This window comes from Bubalus kerabau, chromosome 3, assembly GCF_029407905.1.
Source record: "Bubalus kerabau isolate K-KA32 ecotype Philippines breed swamp buffalo chromosome 3, PCC_UOA_SB_1v2, whole genome shotgun sequence".
Classification (NCBI taxonomy): Eukaryota; Metazoa; Chordata; class Mammalia; order Artiodactyla; family Bovidae; genus Bubalus; species Bubalus kerabau.
In genome coordinates, this window is record NC_073626.1 from 19,690,175 (window position 1) to 19,716,853 (window position 26,679).

General features: G+C 41.6%; 1 protein-coding gene across 2 annotated transcripts in view; it reads right to left on the reverse strand.

Annotated features, from left to right (window-relative positions):
* Positions 1–11,301, reverse strand: part of LOC129645527 (cytidine monophosphate-N-acetylneuraminic acid hydroxylase) — a 59,057-nt gene extending 47,756 nt beyond the window's left edge. For both annotated transcript variants that reach the window (XM_055570800.1, XM_055570799.1), the window contains exon 1: positions 11,034–11,301. The gene's annotated coding sequence lies outside the window, so the exon portion shown is untranslated. The remainder of the gene's footprint in view (positions 1–11,033) is intronic.
* Positions 11,302–26,679: the final 15,378 nt, after the last annotated feature.

The window sequence follows — 26,679 nt, forward strand, 5'->3', positions numbered from 1 at the left end:
TGAGTTGCAGCAGGCAGGATCTTCATCACATCACGCAGGACCCTTTGCTCTGGTGCACTGACACTCTAGCTGCAGCGAGCGGGCTCAGTAGCTGCAGTGAGCAAGCTAAGTAGTTGTGGCACTCAGGCTTAGTTGCTCTGCAGCATGGGGGACCTTAGTTCCCTGAGCAGGGATCAAACCTGTGCTCCCTGCATTGCAGGGCAGATTCTTAACCACTGGACCACCCCTTTATGTATTTTTTTTAATGGTTGCTGCTGCTGCTGCTGCTAAGTCGCTTCAGTCGTGTCCGACTCTGTGCGACCCCATAGACGGCAGCCCACCAGGGTCGCACGTCCCTGGGATTCTCCAGGCAAGAATACTGGAGTGGGTTGCTATTTCCTTCTCCAGTGCATTAAAGTGAAAAGTCAAAGTGAAGTCGCTCAGTCGTGTCTGACTCTTAGTGACCCCATGGACTGCAGCCCACCAGGCTCCTCCATCCATAGGATTTTCCAGGCAAGAGTGCTGGAGTGGGGTGCCATGGGCTTCTCCTTTAATGGTTAGTTTTCCCCAAAAGTTGATTTTTAAAGCTATTATTAATGAGTTGGATTCCATTAAAGTCAGGAAAGTAAAATTATAGTAAATTCTGCTTTGGGTATAAATAAAATATTTAAACTAAGATGATGGGCATTGTAGTACACCTACTTTTCAACATTTCAATATTTTTTTCAAACACTTCAACGTGTGTGAAAAATAATCACTAAACACACATAAAAACATTTATATAGGGACACACATTTTTTTCCTTTTGCTTCAAACTTGGTGGTGTGGCATCCTGCTTTTAAAATTTTGATATTTTCTTTCTCATGAAATTTTAGCTTTGGTGTTGACTTCTTAAATATTATTTTAATGATATTCATCTTGATTATATTCATCTATAAAGCCAAGAATCTTCCAGAAGGTTAAGCTCTGAGAAAAAGAGCTAGAGGAAGAAAAGGCAACTCATTCAGAACTGTCAATCTATAAATGACTTTGTTACCATAATTTTTAAATTAGATTCATATTTTTTATAATTTTATTTATTTATTTTCGGCTGTGCTGAGTTTTCATTGCTGCGTGGGATTCTTCTGTAGTTGTGGCAAGCACAGGCTGCTCTCTTGTAGTGGAAGGGCTTCTCATTGCGGGGGCTTCTCTTCGTGGACCACGGACTCTAGAGAGAGAGCTTCAGTAGCTGCAGTATCAGGGCGCAGTAGCTGCAGCTCCTAGGCTCCAGAGAACAGGCTCAATAGTTGAGAAAAACTGGCTTAGCTGCTCCACGGCATGTGGAATCTTCCTGGATAGGGGATCAAACCCATGTCTCCTGTACTGGCAGGCAGATTCTCCATTGCTGAGCCACCAGGAAAGCCCTGAGCTTTGTTTTCTGTGGGAAGATGTTCAATATTCTGTTCACAGGGATGTAAACTGCATGAATGCTGAGCTATAAAATGTCTGTCACATGGTAGTAAATACCTCATGAATGAAGGAATACACTCCCAAGAAGGCACTATGTCCTCCATTTGGACAAAGAGTGTGAGAATGCTTCCAAAAGTCACAGATTAAAGAAAAGAAAATTACTGGCTCACGTAAGTTTTAAAAAGTAACTTGGAGTAATTCCCTGGTGGTCCAGTAGTTAGAACTCAGCATTCTCACTGCCAGGGTCCCAAGTTTGATCCCTAGTCAGGGAACTAAGATCCCACATGCTGCATGGCATGATCTAAAAAAAAGGAAGTCTCATACTCAAAATGCTTTGGGAACCAAGGACCTAGCAGAAGAATGTCAGACTGCAAGCTTCATATGGAAATCTTTTATCATTGCATTTTCTGTTAGGTACTTCATAAATATTTGTTGAACCAATAACATGAAATAGTCAAGATTGCAAATGGCCTTCAAGCTGTTCCAGAAGTCAAAATGAGAAATTGAGAGACAGTAAATTCTCATGAGGCTGTATGAGTAGACAAAATCAGGCCAAATATGAAGAAATATTAGAGAAAAATTATTCCAGTTATTTTAGAATAATGGGTTCTAATCTAAGCTGTTCAATAAAGAGTCATCAGCTTACACCGTTCCCTTAAGACCCCACATTGCATGTTTCATTACAAACGGCCATAGAAACAGTGGGTGTTAACCAGAAAGCACACTGAAAATAAGATAAAATTTATGATCTTGCCTTTATTCACAACCACTCAGGGTCCACAACTAGATATGCTGTGCAGTTTGGGTTCCCCACTCCATAGGGAAGACATATCAGGGTTGGGAGAGGTCCTGAGAAATGAGATCATAGTTATGAACTAGATGGAAGGGAATCAGCAATTCTGACACTTCTATACACATACACTAGAATTGCACCATTAAATACATGGATAACAATGGCGAGAGCCAGCTTTCTCATGGTTGGAGTGGGACTTATAGATAAGCAAGGGGAGGAAGCTAGAATAACCCATGTGGTAATGGAATACTTAGAAATAAACATATAGCCTTGGATGTGAACATTAAAAAAGAAAAGCTAAAAAGCATCCATCTCAAAAAACATTAAAGAACAATAAAATAATGGAAAGAAAGTAAGAGAATTATAAAACAGAAGCTCTACAGAGACAGGATCAACAAAGGCAAAAGATAATGGAACCACCAAGAAAGTGAAGAGACAATACACAAACCAGGAGAAGATGTTTGCAAATTACGTATGTAATAAGGATCAGATATCACGAGTTTATTTTTTAAAAACTCTTAAAAGTCAATAACAAAACAAAGGAATTAGGAATGGTAAAGGAGTCCATATACCCAACTGATGCAGAGTTCCAGAGAATAGCAAGGAGAGATAAGAAAGCCTTCTTAAGTGAACAATGCCAAGTAATAGAGGAAAACAATAGAATGGGATAGACTATCCAATTAAAATAAATTAATTAATTTAAAAAAAAGAATGGGACAGACTAGCGATCTCTTCAAGAAAACTGGAGATATCAAGGGAATATTTCATGCAAGGATAGACACAATAAAGGACAGACATGGTAAGGACCTAATAGAAGCAGAGGAGATTAAGGAAAGGTGGCAAGAATACACAGAAGAACTTTACAAAAAAGGTCTTAATAACCCAGATAACCATGACAGTATGGTCACTCACCTAGAGCCAGACTTTCTGGAATGTGAAGTCAAGTGGGTCTTAGAAAGCATTACTACCAACAAAGCTAATGGAGGTGATAGAATTCCAGCTAACCTATTTAAAATCCTAAAAGATGATGCTGTTAAAGTGCTGCACTCAATATGTCAGCAAATTTGGAAAACTCAGCAGTGGTCACAGGACTGGAAACAATCAGTTTTCATTTCAATCCCAAAGAAAGGCAATGCCCAAGGATGTTCAAGTGAAAGTGAAAGTCACTCAGTCAGGACTATACAGCCCATGGAATTCTCCAGGCCAGAATACTAGAGTGGGTAGCCTTTCTTTCTTTACTGGATATTCCCAACCCAGGGATTAAACCCAGGTCTCCCACATTGCAGGCAGATTCTTTACCAGCTGAGCCACGAGGGAAGCCCAAGAATATTCAAACTACCGTACAGTTGTGCTCATTTCACGTGCTACCAAGGTAATGCTTAAAACCCTTCAAGCTAGGCTTCACCAGTAAGTGAACTAAGAACTTCCAGATGAACAAGCTAGGTTTTAAGGAGGCAGAGGAACCAGAGATCAGATTGCCAACATTCGTTGAAGCATAGAGAAAGCAAGGGAATTCCAGAAAAACATCTCCTTCCGCTTCATTGACTATGCTAAAGCCTTTGACTATGTGGATCACAACAAACTGGAAAATTCTCAAAGAGATGGGAATACCAGACCACCTTACTGTCTCCTGAAAAATCTGTATGCAGGTCAAGATGCAACAGTTAGAACTAGACATGGAACAGCTGACTGGTTCAAAATGGGGAAAGCAGTATGACAAGGCTGTATATTGTCAACCTGATTTTTTAACATATGCAGAGTACATCATGCAAAATGCTGGGCTGGATGAATACAAGTTGGAATCAAGTTTGCCAGGAGAAATATGAACTAACATCATATATGCAGATGATGGCAGAAAGCATAGGGACTCTAATGACAGAAAGCAAAGAGGAACTAAAGAGCCTCTTGATGAAGGTGAAAAAGGAGAGTGAAAAGGCTGGCTTAAAACTCAATATTAAAAAACTAAGACCATGGCATCCAGTCCCATCACTTCATGGAAAATAGATGGAGAAAAATTGGAAGCAGTGACAGATTTTATTTTCTTGGGTTTCAAAATCACTGTGGATGGTGATTTTCACCATGAAATTAAAAAACACTTGCTCCTTGGAAGGAAAACTATGACAAAGCTAGACAGCATATTAAAAAGCAGACATATCACTTTGCAAACAAAGGTCCATATAGACAAAGCTATGATTTTTCCAGTAGTCATGTATGGATGTGAGAACTCAACCATAAAAAAGGCTGAGTCTCGAAGAATTGGTGTCCTGAAATTGTGGAGATGGAGAAGATGCTTGAGAGTCTCTTGGACTGCAAGGGGATCAAACCAGTCAATCCTAAAGGAAATCAACCCTAAATATTCATTGGAAGGACTGATTCTGAAGCTGAAGTTCCAATGCTTTGGCCACCTGATGCAAACAGACAGCTCACTAGAAAAGATCCTGATGCTGGGAAAGACTGAAGGCAAAAGGAGAAGATGGTGGCAGAGGATGATATAGTTAGATAGCATCACTGACTCAATGGATCTGAATTTGAACAAACCCCGGGAGATAGTAGAAGGATGGGGAAGCCTGGCAAGCTGCAGTCCATAGTGTTGCAAAGAGTCAGACATGACTTAGCAACTCAGCAACAACAAAGGATTTGAACAGACATTTCTGCAAAGAAGATATATGAATGGTCAGTAGCATTCATGAACAGAAGCTCCACATCATTAGTCAAGTCGTGCTTAGTCACTCAGTCCTGTCTGACTTGGCAACACCATGGACTGTAGCCTACTAGGCTCCTCTGTCCATGGGAATTCTCCAAGCAAGAATACTGCAGTGGGTTGCCATGCCCTACTCCAGGGGATCTTCCCAACTCAGAGATTCAACCCAGGTCTCCTGCATTGCAGGCAAATTCTTTACCGGCTGAGCCAATAGGGAAGGCCATTAGTCAAGAGGCAGATGAAAATCAAAACTAAGATGAGTTAACATTTCACATCCATTAGGATGCCTACTATAAATATAGGCAGTAATAGGGCTTCCCTGGTAGCTCAGACGGTGAAGCGTCTGCCTGCAGTGCGGGAGACCCGGGTTCGATTCCTGGGTTGGGAAGATCCCCTGGAGAAGGAAATGGCAACCCACTCCGGTACTCTTGCCTGGAAAATTCTGTGGACTGAGGAGCCTGGTAGGCTACAGTCCATGGGGTCACAAAGAGTCGGACACGACTAAGCAACTTCACTTCACTTCACTTCACTTCAGGCAGTAATAAGTATTGGTGAAGATACAGAAAAACAGGAGGCAACATCTTTTGCTGGATGAAACTTTTGAAAACAGTTTTGCAGATTGTCAACATGTTAAACATGTAGTGTCTGTAGGATCCAACAGTTCAACTTCCATAGGTCTCTACCCCAAAGAATTGAAAACATGTCCACATAAAAACTTGTACATGAAAGTTCAGTTCAGAAATAACTGAATAATAACTGAATAATAAAGTTAAATAATAATAACTGAATAATAAAGTTCAGCTTAGAAAGTTCAGAAATAACCAAAATATGAAATAACTCAAATTCCATCAACTGATTAGTGAATAAATAAAATATGCATGTCTACACAGTGGAATACAGTTGACCCTTGAACAATGTGAGGGTTAGAGGTGCTGACACTCTGAGCAGTTAAAAGTCTGCACATAACTTCAGTCCACCTTCCATACCCACAGTCCACAGCCAAAGATTCAACCAACCATGGAGCATTAGTACTGTATGTACTACTTTAAAAATCTGCCTATTAGTAGACTGCTGCTGCTGCTGCTGCTGCTGCTAAGTCGCTTCAGTCGTGTCCGACTCTGTGCGACCCCATAGACGGCAGCCCACCAGGCTCTCCCGTCCCTGGGATTCTCCAGGCAAAAACACCGGAGTGGGTTGCCATTTCCTTCTCCAAATGCATGAAAGTGAAAAGTGAAAGTGAAGATGCTCAGCCATGTCTGACCCTTAGCGACCCCATGGACTGCAGCCTATCAGGCTCCTCTGCCCATGGGATTTTCCAGGCAAGAGTACTGGAGTGGGTCGCCATTGCCTTCTCCGATAAGTAGACTAGAGCAGTTCAAACCTACGTTGTTCAAGGATCAAATGTACCACTAGGTAATAAAAAAGGAGTGAAGTAGTGATACTTGCTACACCAGAAATAAACCTAAAAAAATCTTGCTAAGTGAAAAAGCCAGATACAAAAACCACATATCATATAATTCCATTTACATTAAATGTCCAGAATGTGCATACCTATAGAGATACGAAGTAGACTGATGGTTAGCAAGGATGGGTACATATGTGAATGGGAAATGGGAAGAGGCTGATAACTGGGCATTCTTTTGGGGGAGTGATGGAGAGTCATAATTTAGATTGTGGAAAATAGCTGCACAACTCTACCAGTATACTAAAGATCACTGACTGTATAATTATATCAGGCCAATTTCATGGTACTGAAGTGAAGTGCTAGTTGCCCAGTCATGTCTGACTCTTTGCAACCCCATGGATTGTAGCCCAGCAGGCTCCTCTGTCCATGGAATTCTCTAGTCAAGAATACTGAGGGTATTTCCCTCAGTGGAAATGGCTAGAGGGTAGCCATTTCCCTCTCCAGGGGATCTTCCAGAGCCAGGGACTGAACCTAGGTCTCTTGCATTGCAGGCAGATTCTTTACTGTCTGAGCCACCAGGGAAGGCCCATGTACCTAAATCATGTATCATGATATAGCTTTAGACATGAGTGTGCACATGTCTGCTGTGCATAGACAGTTTCATAAAATTTTATTCCATACATACATTTGTGTTAAGTTCAGTTCAGTTGCTCAGTCATGTCCGACTCTTTGCGACCCCATGAATCACAGCACGCCAGGTCTCCCTGTCCATCACCAACTCCTGGAGTTCACTCACACTCATCCATTGAGTCGGTGATGCCATCCAGCCATCTCATCCTCTGTCGTCCCCTTCTCCTCCTGCCCCCAATCCCTCCCAGAATCAGTCTTTTCCAATGAGTCAACTCTTCGCATGAGGTGGCCAAAGTACTAGAGTTTCAGCTTTAGCATCATTTCTTCCAAAGAACACCCAGGGCTGATCTCCTTTAGAATGGACTGGTTTGATCTCCTTGGAGTCCAAGGGACTCTCAAGAGTCTTCTCCAGCACCACAGTTCAAAAGCATCAATTCTTTGGTGCTCAGCTTTCTTCACAGTCCAACTCTCACATCCATACATGACCACTGGAGAAACCATAGCCTTGACTAGACGGACCTTTGTTGGCAAAGTAATCTCTCTGCTTTTCAATATGCTATCTAGGTTGGTTATAACTTTTCTTCCAAGGAGTAACCATCTTTTAATTTCATGGCTGCAGTCACCATCTGCAGTGATTTTGGAGCCCCCCAAAATAAAGTCTGACACTGTTTTCCCATCTATTTCCAATGAAGTGATGAGACCAGATGCCATGATCTTCGTTTTGTGAATGTTGAGCTTTAAGCCAACTTTTTCACTCTCCTCTTTCACTGCATAGCTACCACTAAAATCAAGACATCTTGATTTTACCACTTCCATCAAGACCAAGGAACTTGCTGGATATAACTCCCAAGGACTGGCCTTTACAGTCATACCCCACTATCGCCTCTGCTCTGGCAATCTCTGATTTGTCCTCTACCCTTATAATGTGATCATTTCACAAATGATATATAAATGGAACCCTACGGCATTAAATTGACTTTTAAACTCTCCAACTCCCTCCCATAAAAAATTACAGCTCAGCCTTGAATGCTCTCCAGCTAGTTCTCTCTCACCTCCTGTTTACAGCCGGACATACTTTCTGTGGTGCTAGTTTCTACACACCTCACAGCTTATTAGTTTTCATCCGACATTTCTGATCATTCTTATATTTCCATTGTAGACTCATCTTTCCTTTGTATACCTGGTCATGAAACATTGTAGCTCCTAAAAGCTCAATTCTTTTCTTTTTTAAATTTATTGTTGGCTGTGCTGGGCCTTCACTGAAGCGAGCGGGGGCTGCTCTCTAGTTGCGGTGTGTGGGCTTCTCGCTGAGGTGACTTCTCCTGTTGCAGAGCGTGAGCTCTAGGCTCAGGGGCTTCAGTAGTCGTGGCACTCAGGCTTAGCAGCTCCAAGGCATGTGAAATCTTCCTGGACCAGGAATCAAACCATTGGACTTTAACCACTGGACCACCAGTGAAATCCAAGGCTCAGTTCTGCACCTTCCTCATTTAACATTTTCCCCCTAAGGAATCATCCACTCCCATGACTCCGGAACACAATGACTCTCATATGAACAGGCCTGATCCAGGAAGCCATATCTGTAGAACTAACTGCCTTTTACACATATACATTCAGTTCAGTTCAGTTCAGTCGCTCAGTCGTGTCCGACTCTCTGCAACCCCATGAAACGCAGCACGCCAGGCCTCCCTGTCCATCACCAACTCCTGGAGTTCACTCAGACTCACGTCCATCGAGTCAGTGATGCCATCCAGCCATCTCATCCTCTGGCATCCCCTTTTCCTCCTGCCCCCAATCCCTCCCAGCATCAGAGTGTTTTCCAATGAGTCAACTCTTCACATGAGGTGGCCAAAGTACTGGAGTTTCAGCTTTAGCATCATTCCTTCCAAAGAAATCACAGGGCTGATCTCCTTCAGAATGGACTGGTGGATCTCCTTGCAGTCTAAGGGACTCTCGAGAGTTTTCTCCAACACAACAGTTCAAAAGCATCAATTCTTTGGTGCTCAGCCTTCTTCACAGTCCAACTCTCACATCCATACATGACCACTGGAAAAACCATAGCCTTGACTGGATGCACCTTTGTTGGCAAAGTAATGTCTCTGCTTTTGAATATGCTATCTAGGTTGGTCATAACTTTCCTTCCAAGGAGTAAGTGTCTTTTAATTTCATGGCTGCAGTCACCATCTGCAGTGATTTTGGAGCCCCCAAATAAAGTCTGACACTGTTTCCACTGTTTCCCCATCTATTTCCCATGAAGTGATGGGACAGGATGCCATGATCTTTGTTTTCTGAATGTTGAGTTTTAAGCCAACTTTTTCACTCTCGTCTTTCACCTTCACCAAGAGGCTTTTTAGTTCCTCTTCACTTTCTGCCATAAGGGTGGTGTCATCTGCTTATCTGAGGTTATTGATATTTCTCCTGGCAATCTTGATTCCAGCTTGTGCTTCTTCCAGCGCAGCATTTCTCATGATGTACTCTGCATATAAGTTAAATAAGCAGGGTGACAATATACAGCCTTGACGTACTCCTTTTCCTATTTGGAACCAGTCTGTTGTTCCATGTCCAGTTCTAACTGTTGCTTTCTGACCTGCATACAAATTTCTCAAGACCCAGGTCAGGTGGTCTGGTATTCCCATCTCTTTCAGAATTTTCCACAGTTGATTGTGATCCACACAGTCAAAGGCTTTGGCATAGTCAATAAAGCAGAAATAGATGTTTTTCTGGAACTCTCTTGCTTTTTTGATCATCCAGCGGATGTTGGCAATTTGGTCTCTGGTTCCTCTGCTTTTTCTAAAACCAGCTTGAACATCTGGAAGTTCACAGTTCATGTATTGCTGAAGCCTGGCTTGGAGAATTTTGAGCATTACTTTACTAGCGTGTGAGATGAGTGCAATTGTGCAGTAGTTTGAGCATTCTTTGGCATTGCCTTTCTTTGGGATTGGAATGAAAACTGACCTTTTCCAGTCCTGTGGCCACTGCTGAGTTTTCCAAATTTGCTGGCATATTGAGTGCAGCACTTTCAAAGCATCATCTTTCAGGATTTGAAAGAGCTCAAATCCTGTATGCCCCCAAATTAGGTGACAGTCAGCAGAAGGAAGGAACCCAGCCTGTGTGAGTTTGCCTTGCACCCCTAGAGTCTACCACACATGAGGATTCCAATGAATATTATTTGTCAAAAGAATAAATGAATATTCCAATTACTGGCTCACAGTGATTCCTAGAAAACCTTATTTTTTTTAATAACCTGGAACTTACACATGTCATTATGCCTAGAATATCTTTAGAATAGGTTCATATTTTCTTAGAAACTAGCATGTACCCAAATATAACATTGGCATTCTAAAAATTAACTATCCTACAGACAGTATGTCCATTGTGACTAGGTGGCGATAAAGTTTATGTGGGTTACAGTTGATATTTCCCTATAGAATCAAGTTGTAAAAGGCAATTAAGTTCTACTCCAGCTCATAAAATCCTGTCCATGCCCTGAATATTCAGCATTTTATTCTTAGGAGCTATAAAACAGAGTGTCCTTTTGAGCCATGATATCAGGGTATTTTATTCCAGAGCACCCTACAACTCCAAATCTTGAGTCCTCCATACTTTTTCACCTCTGAATCCTTAGTATTTCTTTTGGTGCTAAAGCTTTCTGAGGACTGGGAAAGCAGTCTGGTAAGATAGCTAAGTAAGATACTAGCAGAAGGAAAATTCAAAAGACAAGATTGATTGGCAGCCAGAGGGAAAAATAAGGGCAATCTATAGAAAAGGAGATGTCACCAGAGACGGGGTTGGGTGAAGTGGACAGGGCTTGGAGAGAGGGCACCCTGGCAGATAACCATCCAGGGCAAGCAGGGTGTGGGCAAGGCAAGCTCGATACCTAAATAACTGGGCAATCTGTGAATTAGATGTTCCTGGGATGGTGCATACTATATCCACAAAAATGGTCTTAACATCATGAACTCCACCCCACCCTCACCCTCAACCACGAGCTCTCAGTTCTTGTACCTTTTCATCAGACAAAGACAAACTATCAAAATTATCAATCCTAAATTCAGTAGGAAAACAATTTTAAATTGTACCTTTGTTCCAGTCCAGGTAGAAAGAGGCCAAACAGCTCCTTAGAGAAAGAAGAAACAGTGAGATTGAAATCTTCTTTTGAATGATGTTTAGAATTTCTAGAGTGGCTGCAGTTTGGAAATCTCAATTTGCTTAGGAACAGACTTGATTTGATTTCTTCGGAGCCAGAAAACCTTTTCAAAAGCAATTATGAGAGCACAGCTGGCCAGTCAAACTTCTGGAAGTATGAGCACTCAGCAGATGTGAAATTCACCTGTCATGTTAATATATCTGCCATTATCTCTGTTACTGTTTTGGTCCCACCCATACAGCTTAGTTACGGTAAACTCCTCATTCCTTGCCAACACCAGGATGTGAAATGTGGAGTACGTGTCAATAGAGGGTGAGGGCGGGCAGGTATGCTTTATAGACCTATGAGTGGGGTGAAGAAGGAAACGCATTGTAGAAGAATTAATATCCCTACCCAAACTTCCTTAACTCTTTTGAAAGTGCGTCAGCCCATCTCATATGCACAGTGTTTTCTTTTGTGTTAATATTTATTCGGCTGCACCATGCCCTCCTATCAGCATGCAGGATCTTCACTTGTGGCATGTGAATTCTTAGTTGCAACATGTGGGATCTAGTTTCCTGACCAGGGATTGAACCTGGGCCCCCTGCATTGGGAGTGTGGAGTTTTAGCCACTGGACCACCAGGGAAGTCCCCACGATGTATTTTTAATGCAATAAGAATAACTGCTTCATTAGAAATGGAAAAGTTCTGTGTAGAATATTTCCCATTAGGATGCAGACAGCAGAAGGTTGGTATAGAGTGCAGAGGGTGTAGAGTGTAGAGTGAAGTCCCTATACTCCTCTGTATAGAGTGCTTGCAATGATGTATAATGATGTCTTCCCTTCTCCTAGCAGCCAAGAGTTTCATGAGCAGGAGCCTGCTTTTGTAGATAACCCTGTGATTTCAGGAGCTCTCCTGGTGGCTCAGACTAATCCAACTACAATGCGAGAGACCTGGGTTTGATCCCTGGTTGGGAAGATCCCCTGGAGAAGCAAATGGCTACCCACTCCAGTATTCTTGCCTGGAGAATTCCATGGACAGAGGAGCCTGGCAGGCTACAGCCCATGAGGTCTCAGAGTTGGAGACTACTGTGATTTTCATTTTCTCTTTTTGTGGTTTCAGAGGGCTTCCCAGGGGGCGCTAGTGGTAAAGAGCCCACCTGCCAATGCAGGAGACATAGAGATGTGGGTTTGATCCCTGGGTCAGGAAGATCCCCTGGAGAAGGGAATGGCAACCCACTCCAGTGTTCTTGTTTGGAGAATCTCATGGACAGAGAAGCCTGGCAAACTATAGTCCATAGGGTCGCAAAGTCAGACACAACTGAAGCCACTTAACATAACAACCCTTCCCTTAGAGCCCCAACCAGGGTCAATTCGGGGTCCAATCCTGGATCTCCTGAGAAATTTGTGGTTCTCTTCTTGGTTCATTGTCCTTTATTTGACAAATGTCCTCTCCTTTGTCTGATCACTATTCCATCTCTAGTAAACAGGCTTTATGTGGTTCTTTGAGTGAGTGAGTGGTTCTTTAAACAAGTACAAAAAAGTGAAGGACACTGACGTTTTATCTGCCCATCAAGTTTTTTGTTGTTTTGTTGTTGTTGTTTAAAAGTTTTAATTTTATATTGTAGTATAGCTGATTACGAATGTTTTGATAATTTCAGGTGCACAGCAAAGTGACTCAGCCATACAGATGCATGTATTCATTCTCCTCCATCTTCTCTCCCATCCAGGCTGCCACGTAACATTGAGCAGAGTTCCCTGTACTCTCCAGTAGGACCCTGTTGGTTATCCATTTTAAACATAGCAGAGTATACATGTCAATCCCAACTCCCTATCTCTTCCTCCCATTCTTCCCTGCCCTCCCTCTTCGCCTGGCAGCCGTTAATTCATTCTCTAAGTCTGTGAGCCTGTTTCTGTTTTGTAAATAAGTTTATTTGTATCATTTCTTAAGTTCTACATGTAAGGAATTTCATACAATATTTCTCCTTTTCTTTATGACTTACTTCACTCAGCATGACAATCTCTAGGATCATCCATGTCACTGCAGGCGTGCATGCTAAGTCTCTTCAGTCACGTCTGACTCTTTGTGACCCTATGGACTGCACCCTGCCAGGCTTCTCTCCATGGTATTCTCCAGGCAAGAATACTGGAGTGGGTTGCCATGCTCTCCTCCAGGGGATCTTCCCAACCCAGAGATCAAACCCGCATTTCTTATGTCTCTTGCTTTGGCAGAGAGTTCTTTTATCAGTAGGGCCATCTAGGAAGCCCACATGTTGCTGCAAATGGCATTATTTAATCCTTCTTAATGACTAATATTCCATTGTGTGTATATATATATGTGAAAGTGAAAGTGGCTCAGTCATGTCTGACTCCATGGACTATACAGTACATGGAATTCTCTGGGACAGAATACTGGAGTGGGTAGCCTTTCCCTTCTCCAGGAGATCTTCCCAACCCAGGGATTGAACCCAGGTCTCCCGCATTGCAGGCGGATTCTTTACCAGTTGAGCCACTAGGGAAGCCCAAGAATACTGGAGTAGGTAGCCTATCCCACTCCATATATACCTCTTCTTTATCCATTCCTCTGTCAATGCTTCTCATCTTGTTTTAAAAACTCATATCATGTCCTTCTCCTTCACAAAAATCACCTACGCCACTTCTCATAGATTTATACTTTCTTCTGAATTCCTAAGGAATTCTGTACCTCACAATTTGCACTTTTGAAAAAAGTAATACAAGTTCTCTAAATATTTCCTCTGTGTTGGTCTTGTCTATTAGATTGTAAGCTAATGGAGCGCGGAGACTGTGACTTAGGACTTGTATTCAAAACAGTGCTTACAATAATGTATAAGCAAACTCAGTAGCAAATTCCCTGTAAAGTAGCAAGAGGCTAGTTTTAACCACACCTCTCCTAGTAGGAGAAATGTCTCTTAATAGGATAAAAGAAGAAAGGGCTTCTATATAAGCCAATTCTTTTAGTTAACACCTCATCCTGAAAGTACTATTTTCTTTCCCAAATCAAGAAGGTCTCTCAAATTCTTTCTTCTCTTGTTCTAGAAGACATCACATGATATTTTTTGAACTGAGATATAACATATAGTAAGATGCACTAATCTTGAATGTACATAGCTATATACCCATGTAACAACCTCCACATCAAGTTATAGAACATTTCTAGTGCTCCAGCAAACTCTACTCAATTCTAGTACTCTAGTACTCCAGTCAATACCCAAACAGTAACCACTCTTCTAACCTCTATCACCATAGGTTAGTTGTGCCTACTATTACCTTTTATACAAATGGAATCAATAGTCATATATCTGACCTTTTCTCCCACCATTATGACTATAAGTTTTATCCAGATTGTTATACACATGAGTGGAGCGTTCCTTTTCCTTGCTGTTCAGTATCCCATAGTGTAAATACACTACATTTTCTTTATCCTACTATTGTTAGATATTTGGATTTCTTCTTGTCTTGGCTATTTGGGTAAATATGCTATAAACATTCTTGTGCATACCTTTGGTGTACATAAGCACTCATCTCTGGAGTGGCATTTCTGGATCAAATGGTACATATACATTAAATTTTGGTAGACACTATCAACCAAAATTTCCCACTGAAGCTGTAGCAATTTACACTCCCCGTAGCAAATGCAAAAGAATTCCTGTTGCACTGTCACAACTTTTTGCATCAGACATTTTTGCAGTGTTTTTTAGTGTGTGATTAAACAATCAGATGTTGCTGGTTGCACATTAAGCAAGTATGAACCCGTGTGATCGGTTTATAAGCCCTAACATAACCATATGGACAACTCAAGTCAGCTGGCACCCAGAGGTATAATCTAAGGAATAGATGCATCAGGTAGACAAAAGAGGACAGATGGTAATGAGTCTGTTATGTACTCCTGGCCACTAGTGATTCAGATATCTGAGAGAGGAGCAATAGCTAGTTCATGTTATAACAGCACCCTCTAGGGTTCATGTTTTATTGCTGGAGGTTGTATGGTTGTATATTTATTACACGCTTAATAAATTCTATATAAGCCTCACTTACGGAAAGGAAGCGGGAAACCACCAGAAAAAACTGAAATATGACATGCACAGTTGCTGAGGGAAACCACACCAACTGCCAAGAGGAAGTCAGACTCCTGCTTAGAAATAAGAGAAATCAAGAACGGTGGGGAAAAGTCAGCAATTTGCTCAACAAATTGAGCAATTAGAGCACAGACATCTCTCCCCAAGATGGATTTTGTAGAAGAAACAAGAAAGGACTTAGACCTTTTTCATTAGTATGTTGAGGCACAAAATTGTCAGTTTAATAGCAGTGTCAACTTAAAAAATATTCACAACCTCAAAGTTGAGAGTTAGACTTTCTTCAGTGAGAATTTTTAGGATTTCAAGCGCAGGAGGCAGCATTTCAAGTAAACCCTAAGAGAACTGCTCTGAGGAAGTGACGGGGGAATCAGATTATACAGAAGCTTTGCAACAACGGTGTGGTAGTCTGAACATTGAAAGATATTGTTTTTTTTTTTTCTTTCTTTCTTTTTTAAATATAAATTTATTTATTTTAATTGGAGGTTAATTACTTTACAATATTGTATTGGTTTTGCCATACATCAACATGAATCCACCACAGGTATACACATGTTTCCCATCCTGAACCCCCCTCCCACCTCCCTCCCATACCATCCCTCTGAGTCGTCCCAGTGCACCAGCCCCAAGCATCCTGTATCCTGCATCGAAACTGGACTGGCGACTTGTTTCATATATGATATTATACAGGTTTCAATGCCATTCTCCCAAATCATCCCACCCTCGCCCTCTCCCACAGAGTCCAAAAAACTGTTCTATACATCAGTGTCTCTTTTGCTGTTTTGCATACAGGGTTATCGTTACCATCTTTCTAAATTCCATATATACACGTTAGTATACTGTATTGGTGTTTTTCTTTCTGGCTTACTTCATTCACTCTCACTGCTGGGCATACACGCCGAGGAAACCAGAATTGAAAGAGATACGTGTACCCCAGTGTTCATCGCAGCACTGTTTATAATAGCCAGGACATGGAAGCAACCTAGATGTCCATAAGCAGATGAATGGATAAGAAAGCTGTGGTACATATACACAATGGAGTATTACTCAGCCATTAAAAAGAATACATTTGAATCAGTTCTAATGAGGTGGATGAAAATTGGAGCCTATTATACAGAGTGAAAGCTATTGTTAACTAAAGGAAAACCAAATATCTCAAGTTGAGGAATTTAGCACTTTTCTATGTATGGGAAGGTGCACGAGTCTGGGCTTACTGAAATCATTCCTCTGATATGTACCTCACCCATCTGGAGCCAGTATCCTGTGTTTTCATATCCTGAGTTTTGTCAGGGCTCACTGTAGAGTGTGGTTGCAGTCTGATGGCTGCTAGATGGAAGATATTCTTTCCTTCCTGAGTTTCCACAGGGCTCACCAGCTCACCATCAGTGGTGGCTGCTATGACTAATGACTGTAACATCCTATGTTTACTGACATGGAAGGAAATATTCCATATATCATTAGGAACCTGAATTCAATCCACTGAATATTCTTAAGGAGAGAACAGATTTGTTGTATTGTATTGTATTATTCAGTCACTAAGTCATGACTGAGCGACTGAATGACTGAACAACAACAAAAATTCAGTCAGTAAGTCATATCTGACTCTCTGCAACCCCACGGACTGCAGCACAAAAGGCTCCTCTGTCCTCCACTATCTCCTGGAGTTTGCTCAAATTCCAATCCATTGAGTCAGTTATGCTATCTAACCACCACATCCTCTGTCACCACCTTCCTCTTTTGCCTTCAATCTTTGCCAGCATCAACGTCTTTTCCAGTGAGCCAGCTCTTCCCATCAGGTGACCAAAGTATTGGAGCTTCAGTTTCAGCATTGGACCTTCCAGTGAATATTCAGGGTTGATCTCCTTTAGGATTGACTGGTTTGAGCTCCTTGTAGTCCAAGGAAGTCTCAAGAGTCTTCTCCAGCACCACAATTCAAAGGCATCACTTTTTCAGTGCTCATCCTTCATTTTGGTCCAACTCTCACATCCATACACAACTACTGGAAAAACCATAGCTTTGACTATATGGACCTTTGTCAGTAAAGTGGTGTCTCTGTTTTTAAATACTCTGTCTAGGTTTGTCATAGCTTTCCTTCCAAGGAGCAAGCGTCTTTGAATTTCATAGCTGCAGTCACCATCCACCATGATTTTGGAGCCTAAGAAAATAAAGTCTGTCACTGCTTTCACTTTCCCCCCATCTATTTGCCATGAGGTGATGGGACTGGATGCCATGATCTTAGTTTTTTAATATTGAGTTTTAAGCCAGCTTTTTCACTCTCCTCTTTCACCCCCATTAAGAGGCTCTTTAGTTCCTCTTCCCTTTCTGCCATTCAGTTCAGTTCAGTTCAGTTGCTCAGTCGTATCCAACTCTTTGTGACCCCATGAACTGCAGCACGCCAGGCCTCACTGTCCATCACCAACTCCTGGAGTCTAAACTCATGTCCATTGAGTTGAGGATGCCATCCAATCATCTCATTCTCTGCCGTCCCCTTCTCCTCCTGCCTTCAATCTTTCCCAGCATCAGGGTCTCTTCCAATGAGTCCGTTCTTCGCATCAGGTAGCCAAAGTATTGGAGCTTCAGCGTCAGCATCAGTCCTCCCAATGAATATTCAGGACTTATTTCCTTTAGGATGGACTGGTTGGATCTCCTTGCAGTCCAAGGGACTCTCAAGAGTCTTTTCCAACACCACAGTTCAAAAGCATCAATCTGCATATCTGATGTGATAGTTCTCCTGGCAATCTGGATCCCAGCTTGTGATTCATCCAGTCCTGCATTTCACATTATATACTCTGCATAGAAGTTAAATAATCAGAGTGATAATATACAGCTTTCTCACATTCCTTTCCCAATTTTGAACCGATCAGCTGTTCCATGTCCTGTTCTAACTGTTGCTTCTTGACCCACATACAGATTTCTCAAGAGACAGGTAAGGTGGTCTTGTACTCCCATCTTTTTAAGAATTTTCCAGTTTGTTGTGATCCACACAGTCAAAGGCTTTAGCATTGTCAGTGAAGCAGAAGTAGAGGTTTTCTGGGAACTCCCTTGCTCTTTCTACAATCCAACAAATGTTGGAAATTTGATCTTTGGCTCCTCTGCCTTTTCTAAATCCAGCTTGTATATTTGGAAGTTCTCAGTTCACGTACTGTGGAAGCCTAGCTTGAAGGATTTTGAGCATTACCTTGGTAGCACGTGAAATGAGTACAATTGTATGGTGGTTTGAACATTCTTTGGCATTGCCTTTCTTTGGGACTGAAATGAAAACTGATTTTTCCAGTCCTGTGGCCACTGCTGGGTTTTCCAAATTTGCTGACATAGTGAGTGCAACATTTTAACAGGATTGTCTTTTAGGATTTTAAATAGCTCAGCTGGAATTCCATCACCTCCACTAGCTTTGTTGGTAGTAATGCTATAATGCTTCCTAAGGGCCACTTGACTTCACACTCCAGGATGTCTGGTTCTAGATAAGTGACCACACCATCGTGGTTATCCAGATCATTGAGACCTTTTTTGTATAGTTCTTCGGTATATTCTTGCCACGTCTTCTTAATTTCTGGTTCTGTTAATGTCCTTACTGTTTCTGTCCTTTATCATGCCCATCCCTGCAAGAAATGTTCCCTTGATATCTCCAGTTTTCTTGAAGAGATCTCTAGTCTTTCCCATTCTATTGTTTTCCCCTATTTCTTTGCACTGTTCACTTATGAAGGATTTCTTACCTCTCCTTGCTATTCTCTGGAACTCTGCATTCAGTTGGATATAGTCTTTCCCTTTCTTTCTTGCTTTTCACTTCTCTCCTTTCCTCAGCTATTTGTAAAGCCTCCTCAGACAACCACCTCGCCTTCTTGCATTTCTTTTCCTTTGGGATGCTTTTGGTCACTGCCTCCTGTATAATATTACAAACCTTTGTCCAGAGCTTTTCAGGCACTCTGTGTAGCAGATCTAATCCCTTGAATCTATTCTTCATGCCCACTGTATAATCATAAGGTGTTTGATTTAGGTTTGGCCCAGGTGGTAACAGGTTTGGCAGCACTTTTTTCACTTATGTATTGACAAAGAAACAAAGGAAACTGGATACAAAAGAAGGGAAATTCTTTGGCTGTGTTATATTGGAGAATGCTCAGATTCCTTAAAAGAAAAGTAATTCTATTTTTTTTCTCAACGAAAAAATAATATGTTTATTGGAGAAAATTCAGAAATTACAGATAAAAAGAAAATTAAAGCCACCAATAATTTCACCACCCAAAATTAAATAACATTAACATTCTGATATATATTCTTTTCTCTTTCTATGTGTTGATATATATCTGTATATGTATATAAGTATATGAATATACGTGTATATATATGTATTTCTACATACAATAAGAAAGATCATATCACTTACACTATTTGTAACCTGATTTTTCTCTATCCTGAACATTGTGCTATATCATTAAATGATATTCCCCAATTAAAAAAAGGAAGAAGTTCTTAAACTAGCACAAACAGGTGAAAGTGGGTGGTAATAAGAGAGACAGGATGGTGGGGGTCATTCAGGAGGACATGACCACCCGTTGATCCTCGAGCTGGATGGGCAACAGGAAGTTCATTGCCCTTTCCCCTCCTTAAAAACATGTTTGCCCACCATTCCTGAAGTGGGAGCTGTTTCAAGTCTGTAGCCTCAAGACAGTAGGGTGTTGAGACCATCTGGACTGAATACATGACTGAACCCGGTCATATTGGTTCGATGAAAACCCTCTGTAACAGAACACGCTATTCCCCCAAAGAAGCCCTCCAGCGTTCTGTAGTGGAAGATTCGTAATCTCCCGGCACTCACTCACACAATACCCTTTGTCTCTATACATACTTTAAATTTCTGGTGGGCAGGTTTGGAGACCTACTCATCAGGTATGGAATTGGGAATTAGACATTTTATTTAATCTCCAAGGACAGGGTGACATTCAGGAAGATGAGTAAATAAAACAGGAGGTATGAAAAAGGGGGGCAATAAGAGAACAAAAAGTTCAAAAATAAATAAAACCATGAGTGTTCAGACAAAACAAAATAAGGAGTGGCTTTAAGTAGCAGCATAATATGTCAAAAACCAAATCTAAAATCTGTGACAGAGGAAATCAATTTAAGGAATCTAAAATAACTAAAATAGAGAATAGAGTGAAAGAGAAAGAGAAAGTGAGAGAGAAAAAATATGAAAAAATATCAGGAAGAAAAACCAGTGATAACTAATTTCTGTATAACAGGAAGTCCAGAAGGAGAAAAGACAATAAATGAAAAAGAAATAATCAAGGAAAGAATAGAACTTCTCTGAACTGAAGAAAAAGTTGATTTCATATTTAAAGAATCTAACGATTTCAGGAATACTGAAAAAAGGCATCCTATAGATAATCCGATGAAATTTACAGATGATAAAAAAAAATACTTAAATCCTACAAGCTTCCACACCATGCTCCTACCCTACCCTACTCCCTCCACCAAAAGTCACCCCCATATTGAGAACCAGACAGGGAAAAGAAACCTGCTGACATCCGTCCTCTAATTTGCAAACTGAATGCCAGGGAACCACCTGGAAGCATATTTACACAATTTTGAGGGAGAATTCTACAGCCTACCTGTAATCCAAGCAAGGTGATAAAATAGAGATTTTTAGACTTGCAAGGACTTAGAATATTCACTTTTCAACTATGCCTTCAGAAAATCAGTTCCACAGTACCCTAGTTCTCACAGCCTCAAACTCTTTGGTGAAAATCTCCTTTATAATAGAACACTCCATTCCCTAAAGAAGACCTCCAGCCTTCTCTAGTGGAAGATTCGTTATCTCCCCTAGCTCACCCACACAACACCCTTTGTCTCTAGGCCTCAAGTCACTGTCCTAATAAAAACTTCCCTGGGATGTCCCTGGTGGTTCAGTAGCTAAGACTCCGCGCTCCCAGTACAGGAAGCCCAGGTTCTATCCCGGCCCGGGAACTAGATCGCACGTGCCAAAACAAAGAGTTTGCATGCTGCAACTACAGACCCTCTGTGCCACAAATAAGACCCAGTGCAGCCAAATAAATAAATGTATGTTCAAAACAAAACAAACAAACAAAAACCTCCCTGAGATGATAACATTTTTCACCAACTATCCTCTCTCTCTTTTTCCCCATCTGCCAAGTTTCTTGCTACCCTTCTTTCTCCTCTCAGTTCTCTAACTTTCTTCTTCCCCCATGGCATCTGGCTTTTCCCACCAATCCACTAGGACAAAGGCCATCAGTAGCTTCCACACTGTGAAGGGCAATGAGCAGTTGTCAGTCTTATTTCATTATTACCTTGACCTCATTATTACCTTGACCTCATTACTACACCCAGTACTGCTGCCTACCTCCTTCTTGAAACTACTATTCTCTAGAAATTTGAGAATGAAATACATTCTCTCCTGGGTCTCCATTACACTCTGCTTTTGTTTTGTTCTAGCTCTCTTTGGTTTGATTTGTTTTTCTCCTTCTTTTCTACCTGACCTTAAACGCTCCTGTTTTCCAAGCTCCCTTACCTTACTGATGGTCCCACTCATTTGTTTCCAGACAGCAAAACCTGAAGTAGAAGGGGGGATTTGCTGTGAGGATCCAGCAAATCTCAAAGAACCCTTCTTCTCATGTCAGGATAGGGGAAAACACATGTCCCACTTCTTGTGTTTCCATGGCACACAAGAGAAAGGAAAAAGACTAATCTGAATAACCAGACACTGGCATTTGCAAGATCAAGTTCACGAGTGGGCAAGACCACCGAGGAATGGGCCAGTGACGAGGGGAGGCCTGGGGTCCTTTTCTAGCCTACTGGCTGGACTCAGAATCCCCTCCGCAAGACCAGTAATATCTCCACAGACACATTGGGATGTGCGAGTCCTCTAGCAGAAACCCAGGATAAAGACTAAGGACCCTGCATAAGCCTCTGTCCTCAGGAATGTTCTGCAATCTGGCTTTTATCAAAAAAGTCTATACTGGGATTTATAGAGTACTTGTACTGAGTAATAAAATCATTCTGTTTCTCCATTTGCAAGGAGGTCTTTATGTGTATGCTCCATTTGCTAGAACCTAAAGAACTCTCTCCCCGAATAGTATCAGTGAAACTTGAATTCATTCTAAGACTGTGAGCATTCTAGATTATGAGGTCCAAAAGTCAAGCAGTATCTTCTTTTTATTTCCAATATATGGAAAGAAGAACCTAGGCCAGGGGCACTCTGTAAATTTTAATAATACTGGTTCAACAAACAGATCCTCAGCATATTCCCTTCTTAGAAGTATTAACTAGTTTGCTTCTGTAACCAAATCCATATGTCTTTTTCATCCTGCTTCCATTTTCCCTTCCTACAGAACACTAAAGTGCCACTTCCATTTCCTTTTCTCATTCCTAGGAGAAAGTCACATAAATATCAAACATTTTGAAATTTCAGGAAAACAAATAAATATGGGATAACATTTGCTCATCAATGTTAATGTCATCCCTGCCAGTACAGAAGAATCATTCTAATATAATTGCTTCACTTGAATTAGTTTAACGTCTCAATTTGTACAAGACGTAAGAGAAAATGGATGGAGGAACATTAGAGGTCAGCTATTTGTTGTTCCATTCATAGTCTGAGCAAACAGTTACACCCCAGTGGTGAAAACAGGACTCCAAAGGAGCAAGGGTTGTTGCTTTTCCTAAAGGTTCCTGTGCAATCCTGCTGTTGGATTTTTCTTCTTTTCTGGACCAAGGAGAAAACCAAGATGGAGGGAGTTCATTTTTTTAGCTATTCCTGATTTGTGTGTTATCGGTTGCTCTTGATCTCCCTTTGATTAATTTCAGCTGAGGCCTTCCCATCAGCTGTAAACCCAAATTATTAGCCTCACAACTGCCAGACAACTCGGCCATTCCACAGCTCTTGGCCATTTAAACAATTCTATTTCAGAAGCCCACTTTCAACTTGATCCCAATCCTTTAAATGTCAAGGCGTTTAGTCTGTACCCTTAAAGGAAAACATCTGTGGTCTTCCTACCACACAGGACTCACAGTTCAGCTAAACATGCACAGGGAAACTTTGGGTGGTGAATCTTAGACTGAGTGCTAGAGATAGAAAATCAAGGAAAGGGAATTCCCTGGCAGTCCAGTGGTTAAGACTCCTCGCTTTCACTGCTGAGGGCACAGTTCAATCCCTGGTCAGGAAACTAAGATCCCACTAAATGCAGCCAAAAAAAGAAACAAACAAACAAAGAAGGTACATTCCCTGATTTTCAGGAGTTCACAGCCTAGTGAAAGAGACAGACATCTAATTGGAAAATGTCAGCAAAATTTGACAAGAGACCAACTCCTCCACCTTGGCTCCAGAATTCCTCCTGCAATCCATAATCCCAGGAACCTTTGGCTTTGTCCTTTTCTCTCCTAACGCTTCCACTCTCCCCTCTACCTGCTACTCCATTTTAGCATTTATGTATATTTATGTATATACAGGGCTTCCCTGGTGGCTCAAGTGGTAAGGAATCCGCATGCAATGCAGGAGACTGGGGTTCGATCCCTGGGTCAGGAAGATCCCCTGGAGGAGGAAATGGCAACCCACCCCGGTGTTCTTGCCTGAAAAATCCCATGGACAGAGGAGCCTGGTGGGCTATGGTCCATAGGGCTGCAAAGAGTCAGACACAACTGAGCACAAACACATACATACATGTGTATATGCAAGCCTCTCCTAGTTTGAAAAGTATTCATTCTTAACTCACCAAGTATCTCCTAGCAATGATTCTCTTCACTTTCACAGCCAAAACAGTGAAAAATAGTACTCACTCACTGTTTCTGATCCTCCTTTCTCTTTACTTTCCATTGGCCCCTTGAGCCACCCCATATGAATTTTACCCCCTTCACTCCGTCTTAAGGCAGCGATATCTTCCACATCATGAAATCCAAACAATGCTTTTCAGTCATCCCTTTACTGGATAGCTCAGCTCCAACTGACAATGTTCTCCTGTTTGAAACATGCTGCTCTCCTTTTGGTCTTCACAGAATCACTCTTGCCTTTTTGTCCCCCCTCCTCCCTCAATTTCTAAGAAACATCAAGGCCTGTCACCTCCAAATGAGCAGAGTGCCCTGGTCCAAGCCCATATTGTTCTCATCCAACTGCAGCAGGAACATCCTAACTAAGCTTTCTGCCACTTCTCTTGCCAAGCTGCCTTCAACTTACTTGCTACATTACAACCAAAAGAGCTTTGTAAATGTCAGATTTAATTTTGTCTCATTTCTGTCTTAAACTCTGAATGATTTCCAACTTCTTTGAGGATAAAGTCCAAAATACTTAGTATGACTAATAACTTGCATCCTGGTCAGACTTGTGCCTGCCTCTCCAGTCTTTTCTCCTACCACTCTCTTCCCTCTCTCCACTCTGGACAGTTTAACCTTACTGTTCTTTTAATGTTCAGTGGACATTTTCTCTTTCAACTGTTCCCTCTGCTTGAATGTCCTCCTTCATCATCTTTGCCTAACTCCAATTCAGGTTTCACTTTAAATGTTACTTCATCTAGAAATTTCTGATACCCACAGATCCAGTTAAAACCCCATGTTATATCCTACAGTGGGACTTCCCTGGTGTTCTAGGGATTAAGAATCCACCTGCCTGCAGGGGACATGGGTTTCATCCCTGGTTGGGGAGGATCCCACATGACTTAGGGCAACCAAGCCAGTGCACTACATCAACTGAGCCCACACATGCTGCAACCACTGAAGCCTAGAGCCGTGCTCTGCAACAAGAGAAGCCGCCGCAATAAGAAGCCCATGAATGGCAACTGGAGAGTAGCCCCTGCTCCCCACAACTGGAGAACATCTGCGCACAGCAAGGAAGCCTCAGCGTAGCACTCCCCAAATTAAATAAATAATAATTTTTAAAAATATATCCTATAACATGCAGAACGTTGCACTTCTCCTTAATATCCAGCACACCTATTATTATTTATTCAAAAATCTGTCTTCATCCCTCAATATTAAGCTAAGTCAAAGCAGGGGTCATGCTTGCCTGTCCGTTGCTGTATCCCTAACACCTAGAATGGTGCATATTTTTGAATGCTGTAAAAATAACAAACAGGGACACTAAGCCTGTCCTCAGAGGGAAAAGATGGCCAGTTCAGTTCAGTTGCTCAGTCGTGTCTGACTCTTCCCAACCCCATGGACTGCAGCACACCAGGTTTCCTTGTCCATCACCAACTCCCAGAGCTTGCTCATACTCATGTCCATTGAGTCAGCGATATGATCTAACCATTTCATCCTCTGTCATCCCCTTCTCCTGCCTTCAATCTTTCACAGCATCAGGGTCTTTTCTAATGAGTCAGTTCTTCGCATCAGGTGGCCAAACTATTGGAGCTTCAGCTTCAGCATCAGTCCTTCCAATGGATATTCAGGACTGATTTCCTTTAGGATGGGCTGGTTGGATCTCCTTGCAGTCCAAGGGACTCTCAAGAGTCTTCTCCAACACCACAGTTCAAAAGCATCAATTCTTCAGCACTCAGCTTTCTTTATGGTCCAACTCTTACATCCATACATGACTACTGGAAAAACCATAGCTTTGACTAGATGGACCTTTGTCGGCAGAGTAATGTCTCTGCTTGTTAATATGCTGTCTAGGTTTGTCCTCTTAGGGAAATGAGGGCCAAGACACTTCTAAATCTATATTACTATAATTTCTAGGGGAAATTCAGTCAAAACCAGAAGAAGGGTTTATAGAAAGAGCTGGATGTTTGTGAAGGGTGAGAATATTTGTGGAAAACAGCTAAGGAGAGCAAATGGTTTTAAGAAAACCATTGTTATTCTGAAGTTTTATAATATAAAATACATCTCCAGTGTGGCAATATCCAATAACTCTGGCCAGTAGTATGGGTATATTTGTTATATTAGATAAACTCAGGGCACATATTTTGAGCTAAACAGATGTATGACAGGACAGACATAAACAAGAGTTTCCAGGATGAAAAACAAAAAAGAATTTCTGGGATGAGACATTTGGTGTTAGTTCATTCCACAAATCTACCAAGCCTGGACCTATTAATAGAATCAAGGCATTATACAAAAATTTGATCTAGAGAAAAAGAGATCTACAAAAGTTAAAAAACATAGATGCTTAGAGCTGAGACCTTACAGTATCCAGTACAACCCTCCTGCTCTTCCTCCTCCCATACTGGATGGGGTTAAGTCACTTTCCTACAGTTTGGTGCACAGTTAGTGGCAAATTTGGTAATGGAAACCCAGTTTCTATATCCATGAAACTGAGTTCTTTCTGATTCTTGACTCAAAAAACTCAAATATTATGGAATTTATAAGCCTTCTCCAAACTATGTCCTGAAAAAGGTTTTCTGGAAACCCTTGCCTTCCTCTAACCTGATCCTGGTTCACCAAGTAGCATCCCCTGCATAGAGAGACCTGTTAGGTCACCTCACCACCCATACTGCTGAAAGACTCAAGAGATGGTAAGAGGAGCAACTGAAGAACTCTGAGGACCTCCTCGACATCACGTCATAAAGGAGAA